The following is an 11,710-nucleotide window of genomic DNA, read 5'->3' as shown; positions in this document are numbered from 1 at the left end:
AATACTGTCTAGACCATCCCTGATAGACATTTATCTAACCTACTCTTAAATATCTCTAGAAGACCGGAGACCACACCTCCTAGCAATTTATCCAGGTTAACAACCACCCTGACAGTAGAACGTTTTCCTAATGTCCAACCAAACCTCTCTGCTGCATTAACCCATTGCTTCTTGTTCTATCCTTAGAGGCTAAGTAACAAATTTCTCCCTCCCTCCTATTACACCCTTTAGATACCTGAAAATCGCTATATGTCCCCTCAGTCTTCTTTTTCCATACTAAAAACCCAGTTCTTTCAGCCTTCCTTCATAGTTATTTCCAAGACCTTTAATCACTCTTTGCTCTTCTTTGGACCTCTCCAATTTCCCAACATCTTTCTGAAATGGGTACCAGAACTGACACAAACCCAGTTGAGGCCTAACCAGCAACAGAGTAGAGCGAAGAATGACTTCTTGTGTCTTGCTCACAACACACCTGTATGCAACCCAGAATCACGTTGCTTTTTTGAAGCCACACAGACTGCATATTAGGGTTTGACTACACTGAAGCTGTACAGCACTGGGAATTACAGCTGTCTTCAATACAGCTGTGTACTGAAGGCTGCAGTGGGCCACACTGACAGCTACCAGCGCTGCAGTGTGGCCACATTTGAAGCACTTGCAGCGGTGTTGGAGTGGTGCATTATGGGCACAGTCCCCTAAGGCACCACATACATACAACACTCCTCTGCCCTGAGGTCTGGGCAGCCAGCACTCCACTAACCCGTTGCCTGAGCACCCCACCCACCCAACAGCTCACCCTGCTCTGCGCACGAGCATGCGTGCTGCTTCACTTCTCCCACCTCCCAGCTTGTGGTGCCAATCAGCTTAGGCACTGCAAGCTTGGGAGGTGGAGAAGTGAAGCAGCAATGGCATCCAGGGAGGAGGCTGGCAGGGTGAGCTGGGTGGGGATTCCCTACATGCCACGCCCCCCTTGGCAGGCAGCCCTCCCCAATCCCCTGCCCCAGCTCCCTGCCTAATGCCTGCGGCAACCAGGCGCCAAAGATCCAGCTGCCGCAGTCACGGCTGAAGAAAATGGCGCCCCCAGTGTCGGTTGCAAATCATGGCCTGCAAGCTATCATATGGTGTGTGGAAGGTCATATCTGGTTCCTGTCCCAATGCCCCATGATGCATCACTTCCCAGCAATCCCTGTCCTCACTTGGCACCATCTTTGCACGGTTTCAGTGCAGCGCAATTCTGTGTTCTGTTTGGTCTGCGAGAAATGGAGCCTGAACTGCTGAGAAGTAGCTGACGAATCTCGCGGCATATCACGTTTGGCAGTTGAGCTATTCCTTAAGATCCAAATGACAGTGAGGAGCCCGACGATAAAAGCGAATTGCGTAATGCGTATGACACGAAATGCTTGTGGCATTCACAGACATGCTCAGCACCATGGAATGCCACTTTTGGCTTGGAAACAAGCACTGATGGTGGATCACACGTCATGCAAGTCTGGGATGACGAGCAGTGGCTGCAGAACTTTGGATGAGAAAAGCCACTTCATGGGACTGTGTGAGGATCCGCCCCTACCCTGCAGCGCAAGGACACAAGATTGAGAGTTGCCCTGCCAGTGAAGTGGGTGGCTATTGCAATCTGGAAGCTCAACTGCAGACAGCTACCGTTCGGCTCGCGACCAGTTTGGAGTGGGAAAGTCGACTGTTGGAATCGTGTTGATGCAAGTTTGCAGGGCCATTAATGCATCCGCTAAGAAGAACCGTGACTCTGGGAACGTGCAGGACGTTGTGGATGGCTTTGCACAAATGGTTTCCCTAACTGTGGAGAGGGATGATGGGACGCATATTCATTCTGGCACCACCCACCTAGCATCCGTATGTTAATCGGAAGGGGTATTCTCTCATGGTTCCACAGGCGCTTGTGGATGACTGTAGAGCGTTTCATTGACATTAATGTGGGCTGGCCCGGAAAGGTGCATGACGCATGCATCTTTGACACAGCTGCCTTTCAGGAAGCTTCAGGCTGGGACTTTTTTCCCAGACCAGAAGATCACAGTAGGGGACGTCGAAATGCCCATTGTGATCCTTGGAGACCCTGCTTACCCGTTAATGCTGTGGCTCATGAAACTGTACACAGGGAGCCTTGACAGCAGCAAGGAAAGGTTCAACTACAGGCTGAGCCAGTGCCGAATGACTGTGGAGTCTGCTTTTGGCTGTTTAAAGGGGCACTGGCAATCTCTGCTTGGGAAACTGGACTTGGGGGAAAGCAGCATCCCGCGGTTATATCCACGTGCTGTACCCTCCATAATATTTGTGAAGGGAAGGATGAAAGATTCAGTCAGGCATGGACCTCCGAGGTTCAATGCTGGAGGCTGAATTTGCACAGCCAGAGAGCAGGGCTACTAGAGAGGCCCAGCACAGGGCTGCAAGGATTAGGGATGCCTTGAGGAAGGAATTTGAGGCTGAAAACCAACAGTAATGTTTGCTGCCTGCATGGGAGTGAAGTGCAGTGGTTACAATTTTAGTAGGAATCTTTGTTTCCTAAGCTGATTTGCAGTGCCTGTATCTTTCCTGGGCTAAGGTATCTTTAACTTTCTGCAATAATAAAGACTGTTTTCAAAGCCAAAAAATCATTTATTGAAGACACACAACTTTTTTGGAATCTGAAAGGGCAAGGGGGTAAGGTGGGGAACTCTACAATCATAGGTTTGCATATGTCCTGTCTGGAGTGCTGTGCAATGACTGCTTCACTTCAGAATGGCTATACTGCATGGTGATGGGGGTTGAGTGCAGAGGGTAAGGGTCGTAGTTCTCTGGGCTTGTTGGTGAACGTACAGGTATTGGAGGCAGCTCGTGGTGGTAAGAAATCGGATGCTGGGGGAAGGGGGTGTGGAGCTAACATGGGGGCACATGGGAAAGAGTTTTGGGACAAGGGCGGCAAGGGGGAGAGGTGGTGGTAGTGCTCTGCCTGCATGGCTACAAGCGCCTGGAAAGAGTTTGCTTGGCGCTCCAGGATGCTTAGCAGCCGCTCCGTGCATTGCTTCCTTTGCACTGCATTTTCCTTGCGGATCCTGCTTTCTCTCTCCCTCCACTCCTGCACTTTTTGATTCTCTGTGAGAGATTGGTGCATCACTTCTTGCAGCATGTCCTCTTTGCTTTTTCACGGCCTCTTCTGGAGGTTTTGTAGTCTCTCAGCTGGTGATAACACGGACAGCCAAGATCTCAAGGTTGCATCTGTAAAGGCAAAATGCAACACTTAACAGAGGCAGCATTGTTTATACCAGTCAGAGTAATTCCCCCGCATTGAAGCAGGGCACATTAACAGTCTTCACAATAGCATAATTTTCCCATCCCAAAGAGAGCATACATAACCCACGGGAGCTCCGAAGTGGTGAGTAAGGGGGACTGATTGTTTCAGGGCTGTACTGGAGTTTCTGTGCATTGGGGAAAGCAAACAGATGCAGGGGGCACCTACACTGAACACTATCCCAACAGTTTCTACAGGAGTTTATCCTGAAAGATATCTTGCTGCTGCAGGTCACCTGGGAAGCACTGGAGGGTCTTCTACTGCAATGCAGATTCTGCCCTGGCCCCTATGCAGGTTGTCTGTGTGCAGCAATGGTCCCCCCACCCCTCACGGCACAGTGGCACGGACACGTTAGCCTGACTGGGACAAGGACCGCAGTGGCTTTCCCAATTAACCTGCGCAAGCGCATTGCCCACGCTCTGGCTGAGACTTTTGAAGAGATTACCGAGGCCGATTACCGTGACGTGATAGACCACATCAATGCGCTATTCTGCATCTAGGCATGCATGCATGCAGCCCTAACCCTCCCTCCTCTCCCAAAAAATTTACATCCTGAAAATAAAAGCCGCTTACCTGGAACCTGCTCCTCTGTTTGTCCTCCACCAAGTAGCGGCTGCTGTGACTGGCTACCTTCCTCCTGGCTTGAGAAGAGCTCCTGGCTGCATGCCTCCAGGGACTCCAGGATGTCTCCCTCTACCCCAGTACCCTCACTCTCACTTTCCTCCTCCTCCTCCTCCTCCCTCCGCTCTGAAGTGTCCATGGTGGTCCTCAGAGTGGAGGTGGGGTCATCCCCAAGTATCGTGTCCAGCTCTTTGTAGAAATAGCAGGTCGTGGGGGCAGCACCGGAGTGGTGGTTTCCCTTGTGGGCTTTGCAGTAGGCACTAGGCAGCTCCTTCATTTGAATCCTGCAATGCAGCGCGTCCTGGTCATGGCCCCTTTCCATCATGGCCTTTGATATCTGCCGATAGGTATCGTAATTCCTATGGCTGAAGTGCAGCTGGGACTGGACAGCTTCCTCCCCCGAAACACTGATGAGGTCCAGCAACTCACCATTGCTCCATGCTGGGGCTCGTTTGGCGCGTGGAGGCATGGTCACCTGGAAAGATTACTGATTGCACTCCACACCTGGCTGAGCAAACAGGAAGGGTATTTTTCAAATTTCCGGGGAATTTAAAGGGCGGGTTTGATGGTTGGTCACTGAGGCCAGGGCAGTAGAGGTCGAAATGATGAGCAGAGTGGCTAGAACAGGCATTCTGGGATACCTCTGAATACTTCTGGAGGCCAATAACAGCGCTTTTGGTGGCCACACTGGCCGGGCAGAGCTGCATGAGCAGTGCTATAGTCTTTATTCCTCTTGTCCAGGTGGAGTACAACCAGCGCTGTAGCCAGGGAGATACAGCGTTGTATGTGCCTTGCAAGTGTGGACTGTGATTCAGTTGCAGCGCTGTAAAGCCACCACCAGCGCTGCAACTCTCCAGTGTAGCCAAGCCCTAGCTTGTGGTCCACTATAACCCTTAGATCCCTTTCTGCCATACTCCTTCCCAGACAGTCTTTTCCCGTTTTGCATGTGTGAAACTGATTTTTCCTTCCTAAGGAACAACAACATGAAATATCTTGACTTTTTGCGAGAACTTGGATAAAAGTACTAGGTCCTTGGTAACAATATTATTTGATCAATCTACTCGATATCATCCATGAAAAAGCGGAGAAATTAAAAGCCAAAAAGGTGGTGATACAAAAGCAGGGTAGAATTGTTTCTCTATCCCAATTATATAACTCATGCATATTGGTTCCGAGGGTCATGCTGATGGCATTCCCATCTGTAGTTCGTGTTATGCCATTGAGGTCAATCACAGCAACGACTGGGATTAATTGCTTGAAAAGTGCTAATAAATGTAATGAATTCAAAGAATAAAATTCGGATTCTACCTCCCCATAAAATAGATATTGGGTAGATGGAGTTTTTGATGCAGATGTCGATGAATAGTTGAAAAAACAAATGTTCTTTTATAGTCTCTCTGCATTCTTTAATACCTCAGGATATTGTAGATTTGTAGCTGTTCCAGACGCCTGTGACACGTTTGGCATGTTGATTAAATTGAAATACCTTAAAACGAATTTATGTCCAACTGAACACAAAGATTAGCAGGGGTTTGGACTAGATGACCTCCTGAGGTCCCTTCCAACCCTGATATTCTATGATTAGGAAAATCAGAACATTTATTTGGCTGATTCATATTAATGGTGTTGAAAAATAGACCCTAAAGGCTGAAACTAAGACCGTGAATATTTCTCTGGAGATATGGAGCATGTCTTGGATACAAAAGGGAATTAGTGTTGTTTCCTTGAAAACGTGGAGACAGGAAAGGTTAGAGATCTCATGGAAGGCCAAATCATCCAGCCATTCGCAAACTTTCAGCAGAATGCCACGGACAAGGTAAAGTGGAAATGCCACGAGTAAAAAAATAGAGGTAATAATTATCTCACTGGAGGGTAACCTTTGATATGATGTAAAGCATAGAGGTTTCCTTTGTTCTCCAAACACTGAGACGCTGCTTGGAGATTTTTGGGGTATGAATTGCCCAAAAATTGTGTGATGGCTTTAGTAGCAACAGAAGATACCTGGTTTACATTATGAAATTGGCTCTTAGACTCGGATTATTTAAGCAAGCACAAGATATGAAAATATGGTGGGAATGCCTCCTTGGAAAAGCAACAAATAACCACGTTTTCAGCCTGCTATGACCAACCTGTCAGCCGACACAACTGATTTCTTGACCTATGTTCTACATCGAGTGTCGTAGCGATGTCTGGTATACTTACATTTACTATATGACATTTATTAGCCATGTGTGGAAAAATGTTAGTATAAAATGTCTTAAGCTATAATGAAACAGCTAGATTCATTATGCAGTTTTAAGTGTGTTGGACATAATTGAATCTATGTATGCTTGCAAATTATTGAAAATGAGTAACGTATTCAATATCTGAATTTGAAAAGAGCCAAAACATAGTATAGACATTTTGTCTGCATATTTGCAGTTCTTGATTTGAACACTCCGTGTCGCTCTTGCTGTATTTTATTGCTGCTGAGGCTCAAGGAATTTTCAGGCAGGAAGCAGCCGGCTGAGAAGCAGCTACCCTGACGTTATCTGGCTGTTGAATTCCCGGCTGCAATATTGTGTTTATATTTGAATATTACCCTCGCTCAAAACCGTTCAAAGGGATTTAAAAGCGTCGCCTCGTCAAGAAATGAAATGAAACCCCTCTCTTCCGTGGAAAGAGATTATAAATGTGATCACAGAGAGTGGTTTTTTTTCTCTTCCTTTTTCTGTATGATGTCGCTTATTCGCTGATTCCTGTAGAATGAGGGGCCGGGATTTCCGCCAAAGATCTGGAACGATTCATATACGGACGGCTGGATGGTAAGATGCGAGTTAATTCCGGGAGAAATAAACTGTTACACTTTCCCCCTTTTCACATTGGTAAATATAAGTGAAGTTCGAATAGATTAAACATAGGTACTCAACACCTTTTTCGTCTGAGTATGGAGGCAGAAACGGAAAATCCACTCTATGTATTTACAGTGAAGATGGAGATTCTGGAGATAAGGAACAATGATCCGCATTTTCCTGACAGTCATGTCGTTACCAATTATTAAGATTTTGAGGTATCGCTGTAGACAGGCAAGGATGAGAGCCCATTCCAGGAAATGATGATAAAAAGGAAATCAACACAATTACACAGACTTCCTGCATTTGATGATGGAAATCCACGAAGACCTGGAGATAGCAGGCAGATAGACGTTTCTAGTTTTTCTCTATATGTAAAGGCATATGCACGAACCATGAATCAAGCTGCCTGCACAGTACGGCAGGAGAAGAATGTATCAAAAGTGTTGTTTTCATAATAAATACGACTGATACGAACGAGTGAGGTGGGAAAGGAATAGGTGGCGAAGGGGAGGTACAGGAAGAGAACACATGCTTTCAGCCCTAAGAATTTACCCAAGTAAAATAAGCTTCTTATTTAAATTCCTGAACAAGAGACACCTACATGAAAGAAGTAGATTTTAGAAAGCTGGAAACAATTAACTACTTCTAGGATGCAAAAATTGTGCCAAAGCATTGCATTTTACAAAGTTCTCATTGAGGTTCTGGAATTAAAGGATATGGTGTGATAAAAGAAAACTGAACACGAGGTACGGGTGTAAGTCTTTTTAGTGTCTAAGGACTTAGATTTAGGGAATACAGGAGGTTTTCTGTGGAATAACTGAAGACTACCACTCTGGGATAAAATTCATAACAAAATAAAAAATACCCTGATAATCGAAAAGGCCGTCGACTGTGAGAAGCTTGAGTATATCTACACTGAAAATATGGCGAGGGGCTCGCCCTAATTGATTTCTCTGGAAACATTAAAATAGAAAATTACCCATTTTAATCCCAATTCTTGTATATTTTCTCGAATCTCATGCACCTTGCACTGGAAAAACCAGCAACTCCAGCTGTACTGACAATGTAAATTCTACTGCTTGAGATTCGGATCAGAATGCCAATGTGAGATATTCACTAGTAGGGTAAGTGAAACATTTTATATTTATATAAACTCTGAAAATTGTGACAACTGTGTTCTAAGAACAATGGATTATAATTATATCTCTACATATCATCCTATATCAATAAAACAGTGTTGTCCCGTTTTACATAAAATAGATATTAAATTATTGAACTAGGGAAGTTAAGATCATTTTTAGTTTCGTTTCCTCTCTCTCTATTAATTTCATATTACCGTCTAATAACATATAACAAACAGCCTTCAGAGTAAATGTATGCATAGCTTATGTGTATATATGTCCTGGGGATACTTATGGCATTTGATCTTAACTGTGTCTAGATTCTGTAATTGTCGGTTGAACACTTAGTGGCGCTGTTGGGCAAGGTGCTGCAGAAATGGCGCCGCAAATCCTGTCCGCTCCATTGTTATAAGGGCGTCATTCTGCGAAGAGGAAAAGGGATAACTGCTTGGCAAGACATTCAAGGACTAATAAGTAGCCGGGCCTCAATGCACCGGTTAAGACCGCCTTTAGCAATGGGAACCACTTCGGGTCCCTGGGATCAGCTGTGCTTTGGAATGGCTTGCAGAGAAGGGAAGCTCGGCAGGAGAAGGCAAGTACTGTCTGTCTTTCTGCTTGTTTCTGTTTGAGGGGCGGTACCGGACACCCTGCGATACTTGATGCCAGAGGAGAAGGAAAGCGGATCTTTTGTAGGCACTAGGCAATATCGCAAAGGATCTGGGGCTGGATGTAAGAAAGCTCTCTGTTCGTAAGGCCAGGGTCGTTTCCTTTCAGGGCAGCAAGAGCAGCTGCAGCTCAATGTAAACAGCGGGGATTTATTAATAGGAGAGCAAATAGACCGAGAGTGGCTGTGCGGACCCCTCGACCCTTGCACTTTATATTTCGAATTAGTGCTGGAAGATCCATTGCAGTTATATCAGGGCGAGGTGCAGATAGATGCTATCAATGAAAATTCACCTACATCCTCCACAAAGAGTTGATCTTGAACATTAACGGAAGTGTCTCAAACCCACACCCGCTTCCCCCTGGGAAGAGTCCAAGATTCAGACGTGGGAACAAATGGTATCCAAAGCTACACGATCCGTTCTCATGAACACTTCCGTCTGGATGTGCAAACCCACCGGAACGGCAGCTGGTGCTAGAGAAACCGCTAGATCTGAGGAGAAGACAGAATTTAATTTGATCCTCACAGCTGCCGATGGGAGTACTCCGCAGAGGACGGGCACAGTTCAGCTAGGCGTCGTTCTTCTAGATATAAATGACAATCCTCCTCAGTTCAGTCAGTCAGTGTATATGATGCAGTTGGTAGAAAACAGTCTTCGGAGTACTCTGGTCTCTAAGGTTGAAGTCAGCGATTTGGATCATGGTTCAAATGCAGAAATCACGTATTCATCCAAGCAGATGCCTAACGAAGTCCTCCGACTATTCAAGTTAAACCAATTAACAGGCGAAATCACCATTTGGAGACTGACTGATTTTGAAGAAGCAGCGATGTAAGAAGTGAAGGATTGAGGCCACCAATCCTGGGGGCCTCTCTGCACACTCTAAGGTCCTTGTGCAGGTTATCAATGTAAATGACAATCCCCCAGAGGTGACAATCACCTCTGTAACCATCTCAGTATCTGAGGACTCCCCCAACGAGACCGTGGTGGCCCTGTTCAGTGTCAGAGACCAGAACTCCGGGGACATTGGGAAAAGAATTTGCTCCATTCCCGATAATCTTCCGTTTGTTCTAAAACCAACTTTCCAGAATTATTACGAGCTAGTGACACAAAGTCCCCTGGACAGGGAGGAAGTGCCGGAATATAACATAACCATCACACCCACAGACCTAGGGCACACCAGGCAAACAGCTGAGGGGTCATCAGTGTGCAAATATAGGACATTAACGATAACCTGCCGGTGTTTAATCAGTCATCATACCTCATGTACCTGAAGGAAAACAACAATCCCAACCATCTGGTTGAAGCCGTGCGCGCTGATGACATGGATACAGAGCAGAATGCCGGAGTGAGGTACTTGATATTGCCTGGGAAGGTCGGTGACTTCCAGTTGTCTTCTTCCATCCCCGCAAACTCCGAGAACGAGAACGTGTACGTTCTGCGGTCTCTGAATCATGAGCAAAGGAGGGATTTCCAGGTTACAGTGAGAGCTGCAGATGGTAGGTCCCTGCCACTGAGCTCTGAAGTCATTGTCCGAGTTGCGATAATCGATGAAAATGACAGTGCCCCCTTCATTTTATACCCTCTGCAGAACAGCAGCTCCCCCGCTAATGACCTGGTTCCCAGATCGGCGGAGGCGGGTTACCTGGTGACAAAGGTGGTGGCTGTGGATGGAGATTCCGGTCAGAATTCTTGGCTTTCCTACCAGCTGCTCAAGGCCACAGACCCAAGTCTCTTCACTGTGGGGCTCCAAACCGGGGAAGTAGAAATCACGAGGCCAGTGACGGAACGAGACAACTTTGAACAAAAGCTTGTCATCCTGATTAGGGAAAATGGAAAGTCACCTCGCTCCACTACAACGATGGTCCATGTGCTCCTGGTAGACGGGTTCTCAGATGCCTACATGCAGATAGAGGATACTTCAAAGGATGCAGAAGCTGGAACATTGCTTTTGTATTTAGTAATTTCTTTGGCTTTAATTTCCTTTATTTTTCTTGTCTCTGTGGTGATAATTGTCGCCATGAGGAGAAATACAGCAGGAATGTGTAGGGAATTTTCTACAGCAATTCCAACTTTCCCAGTTTGGGCCAGTTTGGAGACTCGGAGTAATTCCAACCTGCTGGATGGAAAGGATCCTGTAAGAGCGGTAAGTGAGCCCTTCCACTTAGCACTTGCACTGTGGAGACAGGAATATTATGTTTGGATAATTTTATTTATCTTATGCCTCTACTAAAAGTTCAGTGTTAATAATAAAGGGATGAAACCCCTATATACATCCTTTCTCCTTCATTTTCCATAATTTATTTATTTACCTGTGATTGAAACACATTTTGGACTACATACATATATGTCTTTGTATGAATCACTAGTGTTTTTCTCTCTTGAAATACTATAGGCTGCTATTTTCAAAGGATCCTAAAAGATAAAGCACCCAACACTGCATTGATATGGTTGCACAACTCTGGCTTTTGAAAATCCCAGCCTTGGGTTTATTCTTCTTAACAGTCACCTCCTTGATTTCCAAACTCCAAGGCTGTGATATGAAAGTACTGAATACCCTAAAGGCCATAACCAAGCGAGAAAGTTACATCCTGTTTAGGTTCTGTTAACTGTCCATCAATTATAAGATACAAGTTCGTATATATCAGACAAGGGGTCACTACTTGTGTTGCTATAAATGTTAATTGTAACAAATCTGGAAATCTATAGACTTTGTATTGCTGAGATAATGATTGCATTTTTATTTATTTGTTTGTATAGAGTGAGTTGTTTTTGTTTATTAAAGAATTTTTAACAAATTAACCTAGTAATTTAAAAAAGGATTGGAAACTAGGTAACAAAGAGGAGAAGGCTATTGTACCAATAATCTAGAGACTCTTTGTACTGGCAGAGAAAACTAGTTCTGGAGTACCAGAAGATGAAGGAATGGGGGAAAACAGAATCATAGAATATTAGGGTTGGAAGAGACCTCAGGAGGTCATCTAGTCCAACCCCCTGATCAAAGCAGGGCCAACACCAACTAAACCATCCCAGCCAGGGCTTTATCAAGCCAGGCCTTAAAAAGCTTCTAAAGATGAAGATTCCACCACCTCCCTAGGTAACCCATTCCAGTGCTTCACCACCCTTCTACTGAAATAGTGTTTCCTAATATCCAACCTAGACCTCCCCCACTGC

The 11,710-nt window shown here is 45.5% G+C and overlaps 1 pseudogene; it reads left to right on the top strand.

The window, feature by feature from the left end:
* The first annotated feature begins 8,362 nt into the window (after window positions 1–8,362).
* On the top strand, window positions 8,363–11,483 carry LOC116828701 (protocadherin beta-1-like; annotated as a pseudogene).
* Window positions 11,484–11,710: the final 227 nt, after the last annotated feature.

Source organism: Chelonoidis abingdonii, chromosome 7 (assembly GCF_003597395.2).
Source record: "Chelonoidis abingdonii isolate Lonesome George chromosome 7, CheloAbing_2.0, whole genome shotgun sequence".
In the NCBI taxonomy this organism is placed as follows: domain Eukaryota; kingdom Metazoa; phylum Chordata; order Testudines; family Testudinidae; genus Chelonoidis; species Chelonoidis abingdonii.
Note: the sequence above shows the minus strand (reverse complement) of the source record. Positions and strands in the feature narration are given on the sequence as shown.